The following is a 16,655-nucleotide window of genomic DNA, read 5'->3' as shown; positions in this document are numbered from 1 at the left end:
CCCCCTACATCCAATCTCTGGCCCGAACATGTCAGCTGCACCTCAAGAACATCGCAAGAATTTGCTCTTTTCTCACTGTGGACACGCTAAAAACGCTTACTGTTGCCCTCATCCACTCCCGGCTCGATTATTGCAACTCGTTGCTGATCGGCCTCCCCTGCACCAGACTCTACCCTCTCCAATCCATCCTGAATGCGGCAGCCAGGCTCATCTTCCTGTCCAGCCGCTACTCGGACGCCTCTGCCCTGTGACGGTCACTGCACTGGCTGCCCGTTAAATACAGAATTCAATTTAAACTAGCTACCTTCATCCACAAAGCCCTCCACAGTGCAGCGCCCCCCTATATCGCCTCCCTCATCTCAATCCATCAACCAGCCCGGGCTCTCCGCCCTGCTAACGAAACCAGATTGAGCGCCCCTTTAATTCGAACTTCTCATTCCCACCTCCAAGACTTCTCCAGAGCAGCACCGGTCCTCTGGAACGCACTACCAAAGGCTACCCGAGCAATCCAGGACTCGCAGAACTTCAGGCGTGCTCTAAAAACGCACCTCTTCAGGAAGGAATACCGAATTCCCTAAACAAACCCCTCTGTACTCCGCCTGATAACATGCTCCCTGGCCTGCTGACTGCAATCCCTGCTAGCCATCATAAACCGCTCCTGCAGTCATACTGTTTCTGCCGTCACACGGCTAAATGTCTGACCATTGTCTATGTGTAGATCACCCCTCACTCTCCATCTCGCCATACAGTGCACATCTCCAGCCCCTTTACCTTCTGTATCACCCCATTACTTGTAGTATGTAAGCTCGTTGGAGCAGGACCCTCACCCCTATTGTTTCCATCAATTGATTACTTTGTAACCGTGGTTCTGTAATGTTTGTACTTTTGTCTTTCTGTATCCCCCTGTCTATGTAAGCACTGCGGAATATGTTGGCGCTATACAAATAAAGTTTATTATTATTATTATACGCCCGTGGGTAAATCAGTGGGTTCTATTCTCTTCATATTGCGCATGCAAATTTTGCGCTCACAAATACACCCATATGAAGCTGCCCTTAATGTTTCCTTATTATAAATTTCTGTTATCTGTGTTTATAATACACGTGTGTATTGAACACATCCAGTTTGGACACAACCTATAATGTCCGGTTCGGAAGTAACACACTGCTAATCTATAGAGGACTGTCATACTCCATTCACATGCAGCGGATATGCAGCATACTCTATATCCCACATAGAAAAGCCACAGGTTAGCCCTATTGAATGACAACAGGGCTAATCCTTGTGTATATCTGCTGTACAAACATCGTACACATCCTAAAGGCCCTTTTACACATGATAATCGCTCAAAATTCACTCAAAAGCTATCTTTTGAGCAATAATCGTTGTGTGTAAATGTGCACTCATTGTGCATTTTTCGTCCATCATTGACTTCAGGTCAGCATGAAATCCTTGTCCCTCAGGGTCATAAGACGGACCACATGCTGTGTTCTGCATGGACAGCGCTGATAACAACATTCTTTAACAACTGTTAACAGCCACTGTCTTGCTGGAGAACAATAGCAATGTATTTAAAGAACAGACCAGCTGCTGTTCTCTAAATATATGCAATGAAGTACTAAAGGGCTGATTAGCCCATTAGTACCTATGCAAAATGATCACTCAAAACTGTCAGTTTCTGACGAATTTTGAGTGATCATCTGTGTGTGTAAATGCACCTTTATTCTTTGTACCATACACATCAGGACGTGTAAACATATCCCTTACGAAGCATACGACAGCAAAATTACTTCTCTCTAGAATGGCTTTCACCTTGATAATGATATAGTTACACTTTAAGCTCAAACATGACTGAATCTCCTCTTTCTATTACTCAGATTCTTCAAAAAACATGCAATTTCTTCTCGGCACAGGGTAAACAAGGATGCCAAGTTTACGCTAATATGGGGTCTCTTGAAAGTAAAAATTGCGTGCTTTGACAGCTCAGTAATCCGCACTAGCACTGTATTTACAGCACGATAATATTTTAAGGAGACTTGTAACAGAATGTCAGAATACTGTCATTTATAAAGGAAGATAAATTACAGCTTCCGTATGAATGAGCTCAGATCTGAAAATGTGATATTGCTCATTTACAGAACGTGAACTTTGAGATCAACCAATAATATATATTGTATTGAACTTAATCTTGGAAAGGCCAGGTGAGGATGAATTCATTTCCTGCAACTCAGATCAATAATTACATGCTGGCAAATCTAGCACTGGAATAATGGTATGGAGAGCAAGTATCATTCATTTGGGTGTCAGAAGCGTGGCGAGTCTTTGTTAGTTGACATTGTAATATTAAACCTGGGCTGCCAACAGCCATAATCACAGAGCTTTCTTGTCCATAATGATGTTGTAAGCCATAGCAACCACATCCTGTCATCTTTCTAGTGCAGAAAGCCACAGTTCATTATGGGACATATGTGTAGGGTTGTCAACCTCTATTGACTAAGTGTATCGAAGGCAGAAGTAATTACCAAGTCTTCATGTTATTCACAGACAATGAAATGATAGTTCATCAACGGGACCTCTGACACTTCTCACTGTAATAACACTTTCTTTGAAACGGCAAGTATTGTTCTGCATTGCAGCACAATTTTAGGGGAATGAGTTGCATGCACGGCCATTCACATTAAACACAGACAATGGAGAATAAAAGCAATTTGCTATCCTTTCATTTTAAAGGAATTATCTCATCAGGACCATCCCTGTTCATATATTCTATTAAAAGAGTTATCTCAGAGACAAACCCTTTAGAAATGAGGCCCCATTCTGATACCACTGGCAAACCGCTGATCAGGACTGATAAGCTGCGGCCAGCCAGCATTTAGGTGCAGAGAAAATGCATTCACATGTTTGGCTCCCTTTGCAATACAAGGATAGAGCAAACTTTTCAAAAGCGACTCCCTAGCGCTCATAAATATTGAGCCTTACCCGAAAACAATTGAGCTAGGAAGCTGTAAATTGCAGGGTGTACTTGTCTATTTGTCTATATTCACCGATGCAAAAATCAACCACCTTTGATTTTTTTTTATTTTGAGCTTTTGTAAACACTTTTTCCATTATAAGTAAAAATAAAATAATAAAAAAAAATACAGGAATAAAGTACATCTTGAAACAATACAATGATATTTTTCAAAAACTTTGCATTTACAGATATGACTTACATCGTCATCTTGGGAAATAAAAAATTAAACATATTGATCGCTTGTACTATTTCCTTATTATGGTTCACTCCTCACTTTTAATCCTCCCATTATCTCTGTATAAATCTATTTATTTCATATTAGGCAAAGAGAAACAAAGCAAAAAAAAACCAAAACATAAAATGTAAAAAAGGGAAATAACCAGATGGGGGTATTTTTAATATTTCCGTTTTCCTCTACCCTCCCCCTCCCGTGCCCATCTTATGTCTCATATTCCATTCCAGTCTGTCCCGTTTTCCTGCCCTCTGTTGATTTTTAGTCTTCCCAGAGAGTCTCTGGCCCCCTCTATTAGGTACCAGGTTGTATACTGAAAGGGAGAACTATCTATGATTTTAACTTATCTTTTTTTTTTCCGGTCCAAAGTGAACATGGCAGCATCTCCAAAGACATTCAGTGTGGAAGAGCATAGGACATAATCAAGTTCCTGTTTCTCTAAGGGAAAGGTGCAAAGCAGATTCATGATGAAATGTCACATACTATGGGTGACAGCAGCCCTTCATATGCAACCATTAAACGTTGGGTTGAAAATTTTAAAACTGGCCATTTCGGTGTTGAAAGTGAGAATCCTAGTGGAAGGCCTGTCTGTCTCCTTGCCTGCAAATGTGAAAGCCATCCATGACATGATCATGGAGGACCACTGAATATCAGCCAAAAAAATTGCTACATATCTGGGGATATCACACGAGAGAGTTGGTGCCATTATCCACAATGACTTGGGAATGAGAAAGCTTACAGCCAAGTGGATCCTGAAACTTTTTACATTCAAAACAGAAGAGGAGACGTGCGATGACATCCGTGGCTGTTTTGGAGCATTTTGCAAGAAATGAGTCCGATTTCTTGGACAAACTGGTAACTGGTGATGAGACATGGATCTATTGTTCTGATCCAGAGACAAATGAATGGTCTAAGGAATAAAGGCACAGTGGCTCCCCCAGGCCAAAGAAGTTCCGTGTGCAAAGGTCAGCGCAGAAGCAAATGGCAACCATTTTTTGGAATAAGAAGGGAGTTCTGCTCGTGGACTACCTCCTAAAGGGTTCAACCATCAATGCAACATATTACTGTTCATTATTGACAAAGCTGAGGCAAAATATTAAAGAAAAAATGTTGAGGAAAACGCTCCAAAGGCGCCATCCTGTTGCAGGACAATGCCCGTCACACACTGCAGGTGCCAATATTGCAAAAATGACCTCTGCAGACTTTCAACTGATGCCCCATCCACCCTATTCGCGTGACCTGGCTCCGTCTGACTACCATCTGTTCCCTGATCTCAAAAAACACCTAAAGGGACAGCAGTTTAGGAGTATTCTGGAGGCAACTAATGCTGCAAATGAGTTGTTTGACCAGCAGTCGGAAGAATTCTATTTGCAGGGATGCCGCAAGTGCATTGGGATCCTGGGGGAGTATGTAGAATAGTGTGGCAGTTTTAGCTTCCTAGCTCAATTTTTTCTGGGTAAGGCGCAATACTTATTAGCACCCCTCATAGAGGGAGTCGTGAGTAGGGAACCAGCTCAAAAATGCCTATATGACCTTATAGTGCATATGAAGAGGGGTTATCTTCTTCAGAACCCTTCTAAAGAGTATGGCCATCATACATGGGGCATCCTCCATTTGGGAACCCTTTCTATTTACCAGAGCAGAGAGCCACTAATAAGCAGTGGCTTTCCCTTTTGCAGACTTGGACAATCCATGTATTTAACCCCTTAGCGACACAGCCTATTTTGGACTCAAGGACGCAGCACTTTACCGATTTTCATCTCCACTTTTCAAATGCCAAAACTTTTTATTTTTCTGTCGACAGAGTCATATGAGGGCTTGATTTTTTTTGCATGATGAGCCGTAGACTTTATTGGTACCATTTTTGGGGTATGTATAATGTATTGTATAACTTTTGTCAAGTTTTTTTTTGGAGGGCAGGGAGAAAAAAAAACATCAATTCTGCTTTTTTTTTTATAGTGTTAACCATGCAGCATAAATGACATGATAATTTGTTTCTTTGGGTAGGTACGATAACGCCAATACCAGAGTTATATATCTTTTTTTTAGGTTTCTCCATAATAAAATCTCTGTTCTTGAAAGACTTTGTTTTTTTGCATGAATGGAGTTCTGTGAGGGTTTGTTTATTGTGTGAAAAGCTGTCATTTTTATTGGTACCATTTTGGAGTTCATACGGCTGTTTTGATCACTTTTATAGGTTAAATGATAAAAAAAAAAATTTGGCTTCATTTTTTTTGTACAGAGTTTGCTGTGTGGACTAAAAATGTGTTCAATTTATTATACGGCTCATTCCGGACATGATGATACCACACGTTTTTAAAACTTTTATATATTTTTTTTAAACAAAGAGGGAAGAGTGTATTTATTTTTTTCATTCCTAAATATCTATCTCCTAAACAAAGCAAGCAGTTAGAAAAAACTAAAGGCATTCAAGGATCTATTTATACTACTGAATACAGTTTTTTTCACAATTGTTTTCTAATTCTTAGACAACCCATTTAATATGGATCTGCTTGTTAGAAGCTTGCTGCTTTGGCTGATAGCGGGCATGCATAGAGGGACTGTACATCATCAATATGCCTTTCCCATAGTAGACTGGCAGATGACTCTGCTGTTCTGCACAGTGATAAGGAGCCCTTTGTTAGTCACAATTTTCTTGAAGGCAGTATCTTAAATATATTCAGACATTGCCAAGCCAAAAGGGTACATCAACAATTTAGTCCGAAAGAGGTATTACTACAGGTTTATTTAAAAAAAAAAATATGGGTAACTCTAGTGTTTATTAGAATAAAGGGAGTTTTACACGATAATCTATCCACATTTTAGCATCGGAACTGCAACCACCACCCCTTGCCTTTGTTCTACCAATAGAATCTAAAGAGTTCCGTGGATATCCAAGTTTAATAAAACCATGATGGATCTAGGTGTTGTGGTTGTTTGATTTAAAGATAAAAATGTTTAAAAAAATCTAATCTAACAATATTTTATTCACAATAGAACATAGAACAAACATTACAAGGTGAAAGTGAGACATTTTTTCATTTCATTTAAAAAATAACTAATTTAGAAATTGATGGCAGTAACACATTTCGAAAAAGTTGGGACAGGGTTAACAAAGAGCTGGAAAAGTAAGTCCTACTAATGAAAAACAGTTGTCGGGTCAAATTTCTACTAAGTCACATGACTATGTATAAAAAGAGCATTTTATAGAGTGGTAGAGTCTCTAAGAAGCAAGGATAGTCAGAGGTTCACCAATCTGTGAAAAACTGTCAAAAAATTGTGGAACAATTTCAGAAAAAATTTTCTCAACGTAAAATTGTGAAGACTTTGAATATCCCACCTAATATCCAACATAATTATCCCCCATTAAATCATAAAAAGATTCAGAGAATCTGGAGAAATTCATGTGCATAAGAGACAAGGCCGATGGCCAATAATGGATGCTTGAGATCTACGAGCTCTCAGGCATCACTGCATTAATAACAGGAATGATTCTGTAATACAAATCACTGCATGGGCTCAAGAATACTTCCAGAAATCATTGTCTGTGAACAGTTGGCCATGTAAACCACAAAGGACATTCAAAGCTACATCATGCAAAGAAGGTGGCATACATATATCGACACAATCCAGAAATTCTGGCGTCTTCTCTAGGCCAAAGATCATCTAAAATGGACTGAGGCAGAATGCAGAAAACTATTCTGTGTGCAGATGAATCAAAATTTGAAATTCTTTTGGAAGCCATGGATGTCGTGTCCGGTGGGGTCAAGAAGAGAGGTACTATCGAGCTTGATATCAGTGCACAGTTCAAAAGCCTGCATCTCTGATGGTATAGGGTTTCATTAGTGCTTGTGGCATTGACAACTTACACATCTTGAAAGGCACTATCAGTATATATAGAGGTTTTAGAACAACATATGCTCCCAACCAGACGTCTTTCAGGGAAGGCCTTGCAAATTTCAGCAAGACAATATACCGCATACTGCATCCATCACATAGCATGGCTTCACAGAAGAGTCCGGGTGCTAAACTGGATGCCTGCAGTCCAGACCTTTCACCAATAGAAAAGATTTGGCACATTATGCAAAGAAAGTCTGGCAAAGACAACCCAGGACTATTTAGCAGTTAGAATCCTACATCAGACAAGAATGGAACAACATTCCTCTCCCCAAACTCCAGAAATTGGTCTCCTCACTTCCCAGATGTTTACAGACTGTTGTAAAAAGAAGAGGGGATGCTACACAATGGTAGACATGGCTCTGCCCCATCTATTTTGAGAGGTGTTGCTGCCATCAATTTCTAAACACGTTAATTTTTTTTAATGAAATGGAAAAATGTCTCACTTTCACCTTCTTATATGTGTTGTATTGTGAATAAAATATGGTTATATGAGGTTTCCAAATCGTTACATTTTTTTTCTTTACATTTGCATTTTACACAGCATCCCAACTTTTTTTAGAATTGGGGTTGTAGATACACACACTGAATGGGCGCTTTATTAAAGACACCACCATTTTCGATTGAAGCTTCCTTGTATGTAAATTAGACACATGACTACGGATTGCAGCATAAAAGTGAGCACATTTTCCATGCATCAGTTTTAGTGTGAATTCTCATTAGAATTAGAAAATCCAGCAATCTGAGCGACTTCCAACAAGGCATGGTCATTGGTTCTAGACTATACAAATAAAGATTATTATTAGACTAACCGGGCAAAGATTTCAAAAACTGTCAACTTTGCTGGGTTTTCTCATGCTACAGTGTTGACAGTATACCAAGAATGGTGTGATGGAGGAAAAGTTTCCAGCAAAAGAGAATCATTTGGAGGTAAACAACTTGTTACCAAAAGAGGTCAGAGAAGCATATCAAAAATTGTTCTGATGAATAAGTGCTGCACAGTCGAGTAAATTGCATCGGCATAAGATGCTGGTGCTCGAATTAACGTGTACAAACACACAACTTGTCCATCCTTAGCAAGTATGGGTTGTCATAGTAATAAAGCAGTTTAAGTGCCATTGCTGTCCTGGTCCTATTTGCAATTGACATGTCAAAAAATGGTGTTTGGTGGTGCCTTCTTGAATATTATTGCAGCACTCTACGCTAACCCTTCAGCATACCATAAAATTCCCTCTACTCAGCCAACTCCAGTGCACATCTCAAGAGGCACCCAGCAGGGATACCCTTTCTCTCTAGCATTATTTGCACTCATAATGGAGCCTTCAGCTATTGCCATCTGACATAATCCCAATATATTTGGCATCCCCATTAGCAACAATAACATCAAACTCAGCCTTTTTGTAGATGATCTTTTAACCCTAACCAAACCTCTTACCTCTCTCCCTAAGTTATTTGCGACCCCTGAAAAATTTAGTGTAGCCTCTAGCCCGAAAGTTAACAAGACCAAGTCAGAAATACTCTTCTTTAATACCCCTTCCCATGTTCAAAAGCCTATTGAGATCAATTTCCATTTTAGGACTAACACCCATTGTCTCCCCTACCTAGGGATCAAACTTACTAACTCTATAGACACACTTTACAAATGGAACTACGAACCACTATTTTGCCAGTTCAACCTGGACTTATCAAAGTGGGACTGCCCTAAACTTTCTTGGTTGGGTCGAATACACAGTATAAAAATGGTACTCCTATCACGACTTCGCATAAAAAAAGAACATCTTATATTTACATAAAAAATTTGGGGGTCTCTCTGTGCCTAATTGCCCAGATCGCCCCCATAAGCAGGTTCTCAATCCCCCTTATGGGTCTCCATAGAAGCCTCCCAAATACATCCCCCTACTTGGCCTTCACTTCTCTGGACTAGTACAGGTTTGCCAACTAATTCTCTGGCAGCAAGTGCGATTCAAAATATTTCCTCGCTCGGGCCCATCTCTACTTAACCCCCGCCCCCCTCTTTCTAATCCAGCATTTCCCCTAGAATTGGATCCCCCCTGATTTGTGTGGTGGCAAACTAACAAATTTATCACCCTATATGACTTATTACTAAGGGGTAAGCTAATATCCCTGTGCAATTTGAATAATCAATTGCAACCCCTCCGGAAGAATGGTGGAGAAAAACTCAAGTCTTCCACTTTTGGGCTTCCCTCATTCCCTCCTCAACCAAAATAGAACTGAATCCTCTTGAAACCATCTGTAAATATTCCCCCATGTATCCTAGTATTCTTTCACAACTATACAACATCCTAAATGGAACGTTACAGAACAAATTACCATATATGCTCCATTGGGAAAAAGACCTGAACTCCACACTTACGTTGGAGAGATGGCATCATTGTTGTGAAACAATAAGCAAGAACAGCTGGCAAGTTACACTAACGGAATCCACACTGAAAGTATTGCATTGGGCATACTTTATCCCAACCCAAATCAATGGCATTTATCCTGAAGTCTCTAATCTTTGTTTCAGAGGTTGTGCATGTGTTGGATCACAACTTCACATTTGGTGGTCCTGCCCAGTAGCACAAAGTTTTTTGAAAAAGAGTAGCTCACCTCATCGCCCCGGTAGCGGTCATTAAACCCCTTTATTCTGTTACTGGGTAATAAACTAAAGGGTATGCATAATGCTCCCATCAAACTCTTAGAATATATATTGCCATGGCTGCCCGTATTCATATAGAACAGCACTGGAAAAAAGCCTTCCTTTTTATCCACTCATTAAACATATCAATAGGATACGCCTCTATGAGAAATTGACGGCCAATACGTCTCGATAGGGGGATCCAGTTTGAAAAAATCTAGGATCCATAGTTACCCTCTGTGAATGTACCAAATCTGCATTACTATACCCAAGTGTAAAATCTGTCAGATAGGCTCACTGCAGAGACCTGACAGCTCTCCTCCCCCATGGCGGAATATCGCTAGCAATATTTTGTCACGGCTGTGGACAGGGGGCCTAAACAAACTTCCACAGGGTTTTTCATCTGCCACAAAGACCTATCTCATTGATCCAGAACCATACCTCAGGAACTAACCTTTTCAAAATTTTATAGATGTAATGATACATAAAGCTCCTTACAGTGTGACCTCTAATGTTGTTTGGTATTGTTACGGCATACTACCCTTGATACGCCAGCCCGGGTGCCCTAGATCTCACCCACAACCCCCCTGCCTGCTTGCCTCCACTCCTGGCTAACCCCAGGCAGGCAACTGGGCATTGGTCCCTACTCTCACTAGGGACCGAAAAGGGAGCCTGGCGTACCTGGATGGAAAGGGTAGAATACCAACAGAAAAAGCAGATGTAATTAACCAACACGAACAATACTAAGCAGAACTGAGGCAGATGGAAAAACCTGGCGGACAATAACAAAGTATTGCAGACAAGATGACAGAGAGGCAGGAGACCAACAGAGGAAGACTAGCTAGCACACTGAGGGAAACCAATAACTGGCAGTGATTGCAAGTCTCTGCCCGACCTTTAGGGCTCATGTCCACGGGCAAAATGAGATTTAAAATCCGCAGCGGATCTCCCGCGCGCGGATCCGCACCCCATAGGGATGCATTGACCACCCGCGGGTAGATAAATACCCGCGGATCGTCAATAAAAGGGATTTAAAAAAAAATGGAGCATGAAAAAATCTGGACCATGCTCCATTTTCGTGCGGGTCTCCCGCGGGGTCGGCTCCCGCGGGCTTCTATTGAAGCCTATGGAAGCCGTCCGGATCCGCGGGAGACCTAAAATAGGAATTTCAAGGATTTACTCACCCGCAGCGGGCCGCGAAGCTCTTCTCTTCCTCACGGCCGCATCTCCCTTGCTTCGGCTCGGCGGATGTGCCCGGCGCATGCGCGCGGCACGTCGACGACGTGCCGGCGACGTGCCGCCGGCGTAAGGAATTCATCCGCCGGCCGAAAAAGAAGATCCGGCCGTGAGGAAGAGCAGAGCTTCGCCGCCCGCTACGGATAGGTAAATTCTTATTTATTGTTATTTTCAGCGCTCATGTCCGCGGGGCAGGAGGGACCCGCTGCAGATTCTACATGTAGAATCCGTAGCGGGCCCGATTTTCCCCGTGGACATGAGGCCTTAAACAAAAGCCTCCGCCCAGGGGCGGAAAGAGGGAGACAGCCAACTCCCAACAGAACATAATAAAAGGGAGCTCATGCACGGCAGCTGCACTTACAGGTGTGTGCGCCACCAGCCCCACGCCGGCCAGGCACCTGCGCCCCCGGTAGCTGGACAACAAGCCGGTGGGACGCGCGCCGACCGCGGGACCCTGCACACTGCCGCCCCGGGAGGACCAGCAACCGCCGCTTTGTAACAGGTATGTTCTTTTAAATATTTACAACTCCTATATAAATGTCTTGCAATAGGTCTTCAAGGCAGATTTTTGTCAAATTTTATATTCAAAATACAATAAATACGTTTGAAACGTAAAAGAATTAGAAAGTCATGACTCCAGTGGGCAAAACAGTAATGGAAAAACATTGCCTGGGTACATGAATACAGATTTCTGCCGCACTGTACTGATGGGAGGGTCACAATTTGATACAAACAGCATACAGTTCAGGCTGCTGGATAGGTAGTAGTGGTGTGGGAAATGGTTTAGGGAATGTTTTGTTGGCACACCCTGGGTACTCTCATACCGGTGGATGGAGGCCACATGTAATTCCTGCGGTTTTGAATGATAAAGGGTCCAATGTCATACTAGATGGATACCACTAATAAGGTGGCCAATTAGGATATGTAAAATGTGTGTTGCAGACAATGTTAACCTTGTCTTAAATGTAGATTGCAGAGCCAGTAATTGTTACCGAACACGAATTACCGTAAAGCGCAGATTGTTCCATCTGCAATCATTTTAGAAAGTTCTTGGAAACATAAGGAGTGATTCAATAATAACCGGCTGTGTTAGATGCGGAGACGAGATTCTGCAATGTTATTCTCCTGATTGTTTTGCTTCAACTAATGTGATTGGTGAGAGCTGCAACTGTTAGAATATTTTGCTCACATTATGTCAGGCCCAAGTGTAAAATGAACATACTGGAAAGTGTTATCTGACGGCAAGACGTGCAAACTCCCAAATATAACAGGTTGCAGATACAACCTAGAATGATAATCAGAATCCAAAATGAGGGAGGAGGAAATCACTTACAAGTCTATACTACTGATTCAATTAAAGAGGAAGCGAGCAAGACCAAGAACTGCAATGTTTTGGTGCAGATACAGTATTATCTGTATGTCACCCTTTCCATTACAAATCTGCATCTTTAACCCCTGAGTGACCGGCCTATTTTGCGCCTTAATGACCAAGCTATCTTCTTAGTTTTCTCATCGTCATATCGATATAGCCATAACTTCATTTTTTCATTGACATAGCATATATGGTATTGCATTTTGTGGGACAAGTTGTATTTTCATTGGTAACACCTTGGGGTACTATACATGAATTTTTTTTATTTCTTCATCAACAGTTGTTTAAAGACTTTTACAGGACAACTTGTAGATTTTTTTGGTACCATTTTGGGGAACACATTACTTTTTGGTCGGTATTTATTTGGCTTTTTGGGATGTAGAAGTAGCATAAAAAAGCAATTCTAGATTATTTTTTTTAGTTAGATTTTCACGGCATGCATTGTGCTGTATAATTGATCTTTTAACTGCATTCTGCGGGTCAATATGATTACATTGATAGAAAATTTAGTTTTTTTACTACTTTTACACAATTACAAAGCTTTTAAAAGGAAAAAATAATTTGCATTACAGCATTTCAATACCTTTATTCATATTTTTACACCTATGGAGCTATGTGAGGCCTAGTTTGTTGCGGGAAGAGTTAAAGTTTTAATTGATACTATTTTGGGATGCACGTGCCTTTGTGATCGATTTTTGTGTTTTCTGCGAGTTGGACAGACGAAAAAGAGCTATTCTGACTTTTTAAAAGTTAATTATTTTTTTCCCATTGTTTCTTGAGATAATATTTTCATTGTTTGGTTTGTAACAGTGCGGCAAAACTTGTGTGTATTTATGAAATATTTTTGGTGATTTTTAAATTTTTTTTATTTAAAGTGTATTTTTTGTAAAATATAACTAAACTTGACTGAACGTATTTATTTATTTTTTTTACACTATTTTTTAGTCCTTCAAGGGTACTTGAAGGTTATTCAATCAACAGCAAAGTATACTGTATTTCGTCTATAACACAATGTACTGTGATATCCACTTATTAGACTATGCCGGAGGCAGGGTCTGCCAAAGAAACCCTCTGGCATTTCGTGATCACGACGGTTTATTGATGGGTGACAGGGGGCGGTCCCTTTCCCTGTCACCTGCTTATATGCTACGATCGCTATTGATTGTGGCATGAAAGGGAATAAGCAGTCAGGAATGGAGGTTTCTCCGCTCTCGGCCATTAGAGCAAGAGCCTGGTTGTCAGTAGACAATTGTACACCAAACCTGCTCTAAACCCCCAATATATATTTACAATGTCACAGCTTTAAATTTAAAAAACAATTACCATATATTTATGGTACTTGATCGCTATTCGGTTAAAGATATAGTCTCATGAACACAAACCCTATCCATATCCCTTATAAAGGCATATGGATCTCCCTATTAAGACATTCAATCCTTGGAGAGGCACCAAGGAAACGTTCACCCTCTGCAGACATTGCTCAGTCATGTTATTACATGGTTACCCATTTATTTGAATGGTATCATGTGATGCTATAGTTCCCCCCACAAGCTTTATCTGCGGCAATAAGCTGTTTTTAGAGAAAGGGTCTTGATGAGACAACACAGGCTTTTAGCTTTAACTGTAGTAATGATATGTCAAAGGGGTAATCTCAGAATGATAACATATCACATGGGATAGGCGATGAGAGGCTGGTCATGGAGGTCCAACCAGTCGGATCTCTACTGACCTTGAGAACAGGGATCTTGTGTGATCAAAAGGAATTTAGAGCACTTGGATTTCCATCAATCAGACACTAATAACCAATCCCATAGAAAGGTGATAAGTTATCTTTCTAAGATTACCCCTTTAACATTCTTGCAATAGAAGACTTTTGGTTGTACTCATTCCACAAAGCCTTAACCTTACTGGTTATCTTGTCTGGTTGTTCCCAAAGTCCGACAGGTGCTTACCTACGAGTCCAAAAGGTAGCACTTGGGCGCTACAGTTGTACCACTGGGTTGGCGCATTGCCAATGTGGTTCCAATATACAAAAAGGGGTCAAGAGGAAAGCCTGGTAACTGCAGGCGGGTAAGTCTTACTTCAAAAATTTGAAAAATATTCAAGGGGCTTCTGAGAGATGCCATCCTAGAATACCTCAAGAAAAACAGCATAACTCCTCATCAGCACGGGTTCATGAGTGGGCGATCATGTCAGACCAATCTTATTAGCTTCTACAATGAAGTATCTAGACTGGAGCAGGGGGAGTCTATTGATCTCTTATATCTAGATTTCTCTAAAGCATTTGACACTGTGCTGCATAATAGGTTGACATAAAACGAGACAGCTCTGTCTGGGCGAAAACATGTGCATCTGGGTAAAGAACTGGCTCAGAGATAGAAAACAGAGGGTAGTAATAATTGGTTCATACTCTGATTGGGCCACTATTGCTAGTGGGGTGCCACAGGGCTCAGTACTAGGCCCCATTTTGTTCAATATATTAATGACCTGAAAGAGGGACTGCACATCAAAATATCAATGTTTGCAGACGATACAAAATTATACAAGATAATACAACGAAGGACAATGCACGGCAACAAAAGGACCTAGATAAACTGGGAGATTGGGTAGAAAATGGCAAATGAAGTTCAATATTGATAAATGTGAAATTATGCACATGGGCAGGAGAAACGGATGTCACCAATATACACTAAATGGGGTACTGCTAGGGAAAAGTGATATGGAAAAAGACCAGTGGGTACTAGTGGACTGTAGATTTAACTGGAGTAATCAATGCCAGTCAGCTCTTGCAAAAGCAAATAAAGTTTTGGGGTGCATTAAAAGAGGTATAGGGGCGAAGGATGAGAACATTATTCTTCTATTACATAAGGCACTTGTCAGGTCTCACATGAAATACTGTGTACAGTTCTGGGCACCAGTCCTCAGGAAAGATGTTGCAATGCTTGAGGGGGTTCAAAGGGGGGCAACTAAAATAATACACGGAATAAGAGAACTGGAATACCCAGAGAGGCTATCAAAGTTGGGATTATTTACCCTGAAAAAAGACAGTTATGGGGCAATCAAATAACTACGTATAAATACATTAAGGGACAATACAAGGATCTCTCCAATGACTTGTTTATACCCAGAACTGCGACGGTAACAAGAGGGCATCCGCTACGTCGACATCACCAACACAGAAGGGGGTTCTTTACTGTAAAAGCAATGAGACTGTGGAACTTTCTGCCTGAGGACGTGGTGATGGCAAAATCCATAGAGGAGTTTAAGAGAGGACTAGATGTCTTTCTAGAGCGCTATGATATTACAGGATATAGACATTAGGTGACCAGCGGGGTTGTTGATCTCAAATGTTGCACCAGGAATTACTCTGGCTGCCATTATGGAGTCAGGAAGGAATCTTTTTCCTCCAAATGAGCTAAATTGATGCAACAGACAATTTAGCTAATTCGGAGGAAAAACATTTTTGTGCTCATTTTTTCTTCCAAATGAGCACAATGTGATGCAGCAGCCAAAAAAACACCACAATTCTGGGATGCATTAAGAGAAGCATAGAGTCCAGATCAAGTGTGCTTATTATCCCCCTATACTCTTCCTTAGTCAGACCTCATCTGGAATGCTGTGTCCAGTTCTGGGCACCCCACTTTAAAATAGAAATAGACAAACTGCAGCAAGTTCAGAGAAGAGTTACCAAGGTGGTAAGCGGTCTGCAAATCATTTCCTATGAGGAACGGTTAAAGGATCTGGGAATGTTTAGCTTGCAAAAAAGAAGGCTGAGAGGAGACTTAATAGTTGTCTACAAATATCTGAAGGGCTGTCACCGTGCAGAGGGATCATCCCTATTCTCATTTGTACAAGGAAAGACTAGAAGCAATGGGATCAAACTGAAAGGGAGGAGACACATTAGATAAAAGAAAATACTTTCAGACTGTGAGGGTGATCAATGAGTGGAACAGGTTACCAAGGGAGGTGGCGAGTTCTCCTTCAAAGGAAGTGCTCAAACAAAGGCTGTACAGACATCTGTCTGAGATGATTTAGTAAATACTGCACTAAAGAGGGGTTTGGAGCTGATGACCCTGGAGGTCCCTTCCAACCCTACCATTCTATGAAACTGGCTTGTTGTTTTTTTTTTGCTTTCCTCTGGACCAACAAGGAAGGGGGGTGGAGTGGGGTGGACAGGCTGAACTGGATGGACATTGTTCATTCAGCCTAACATACTATGTTACTACTGCCAATGGGGGCACAAACGTTCCTCTGCCACATAACAAAC

Source organism: Eleutherodactylus coqui, chromosome 6 (genome assembly GCF_035609145.1).
Source record: "Eleutherodactylus coqui strain aEleCoq1 chromosome 6, aEleCoq1.hap1, whole genome shotgun sequence".
In the NCBI taxonomy this organism is placed as follows: Eukaryota; Metazoa; Chordata; class Amphibia; order Anura; family Eleutherodactylidae; genus Eleutherodactylus; species Eleutherodactylus coqui.
This window is presented reverse-complemented; position numbering follows the sequence as displayed.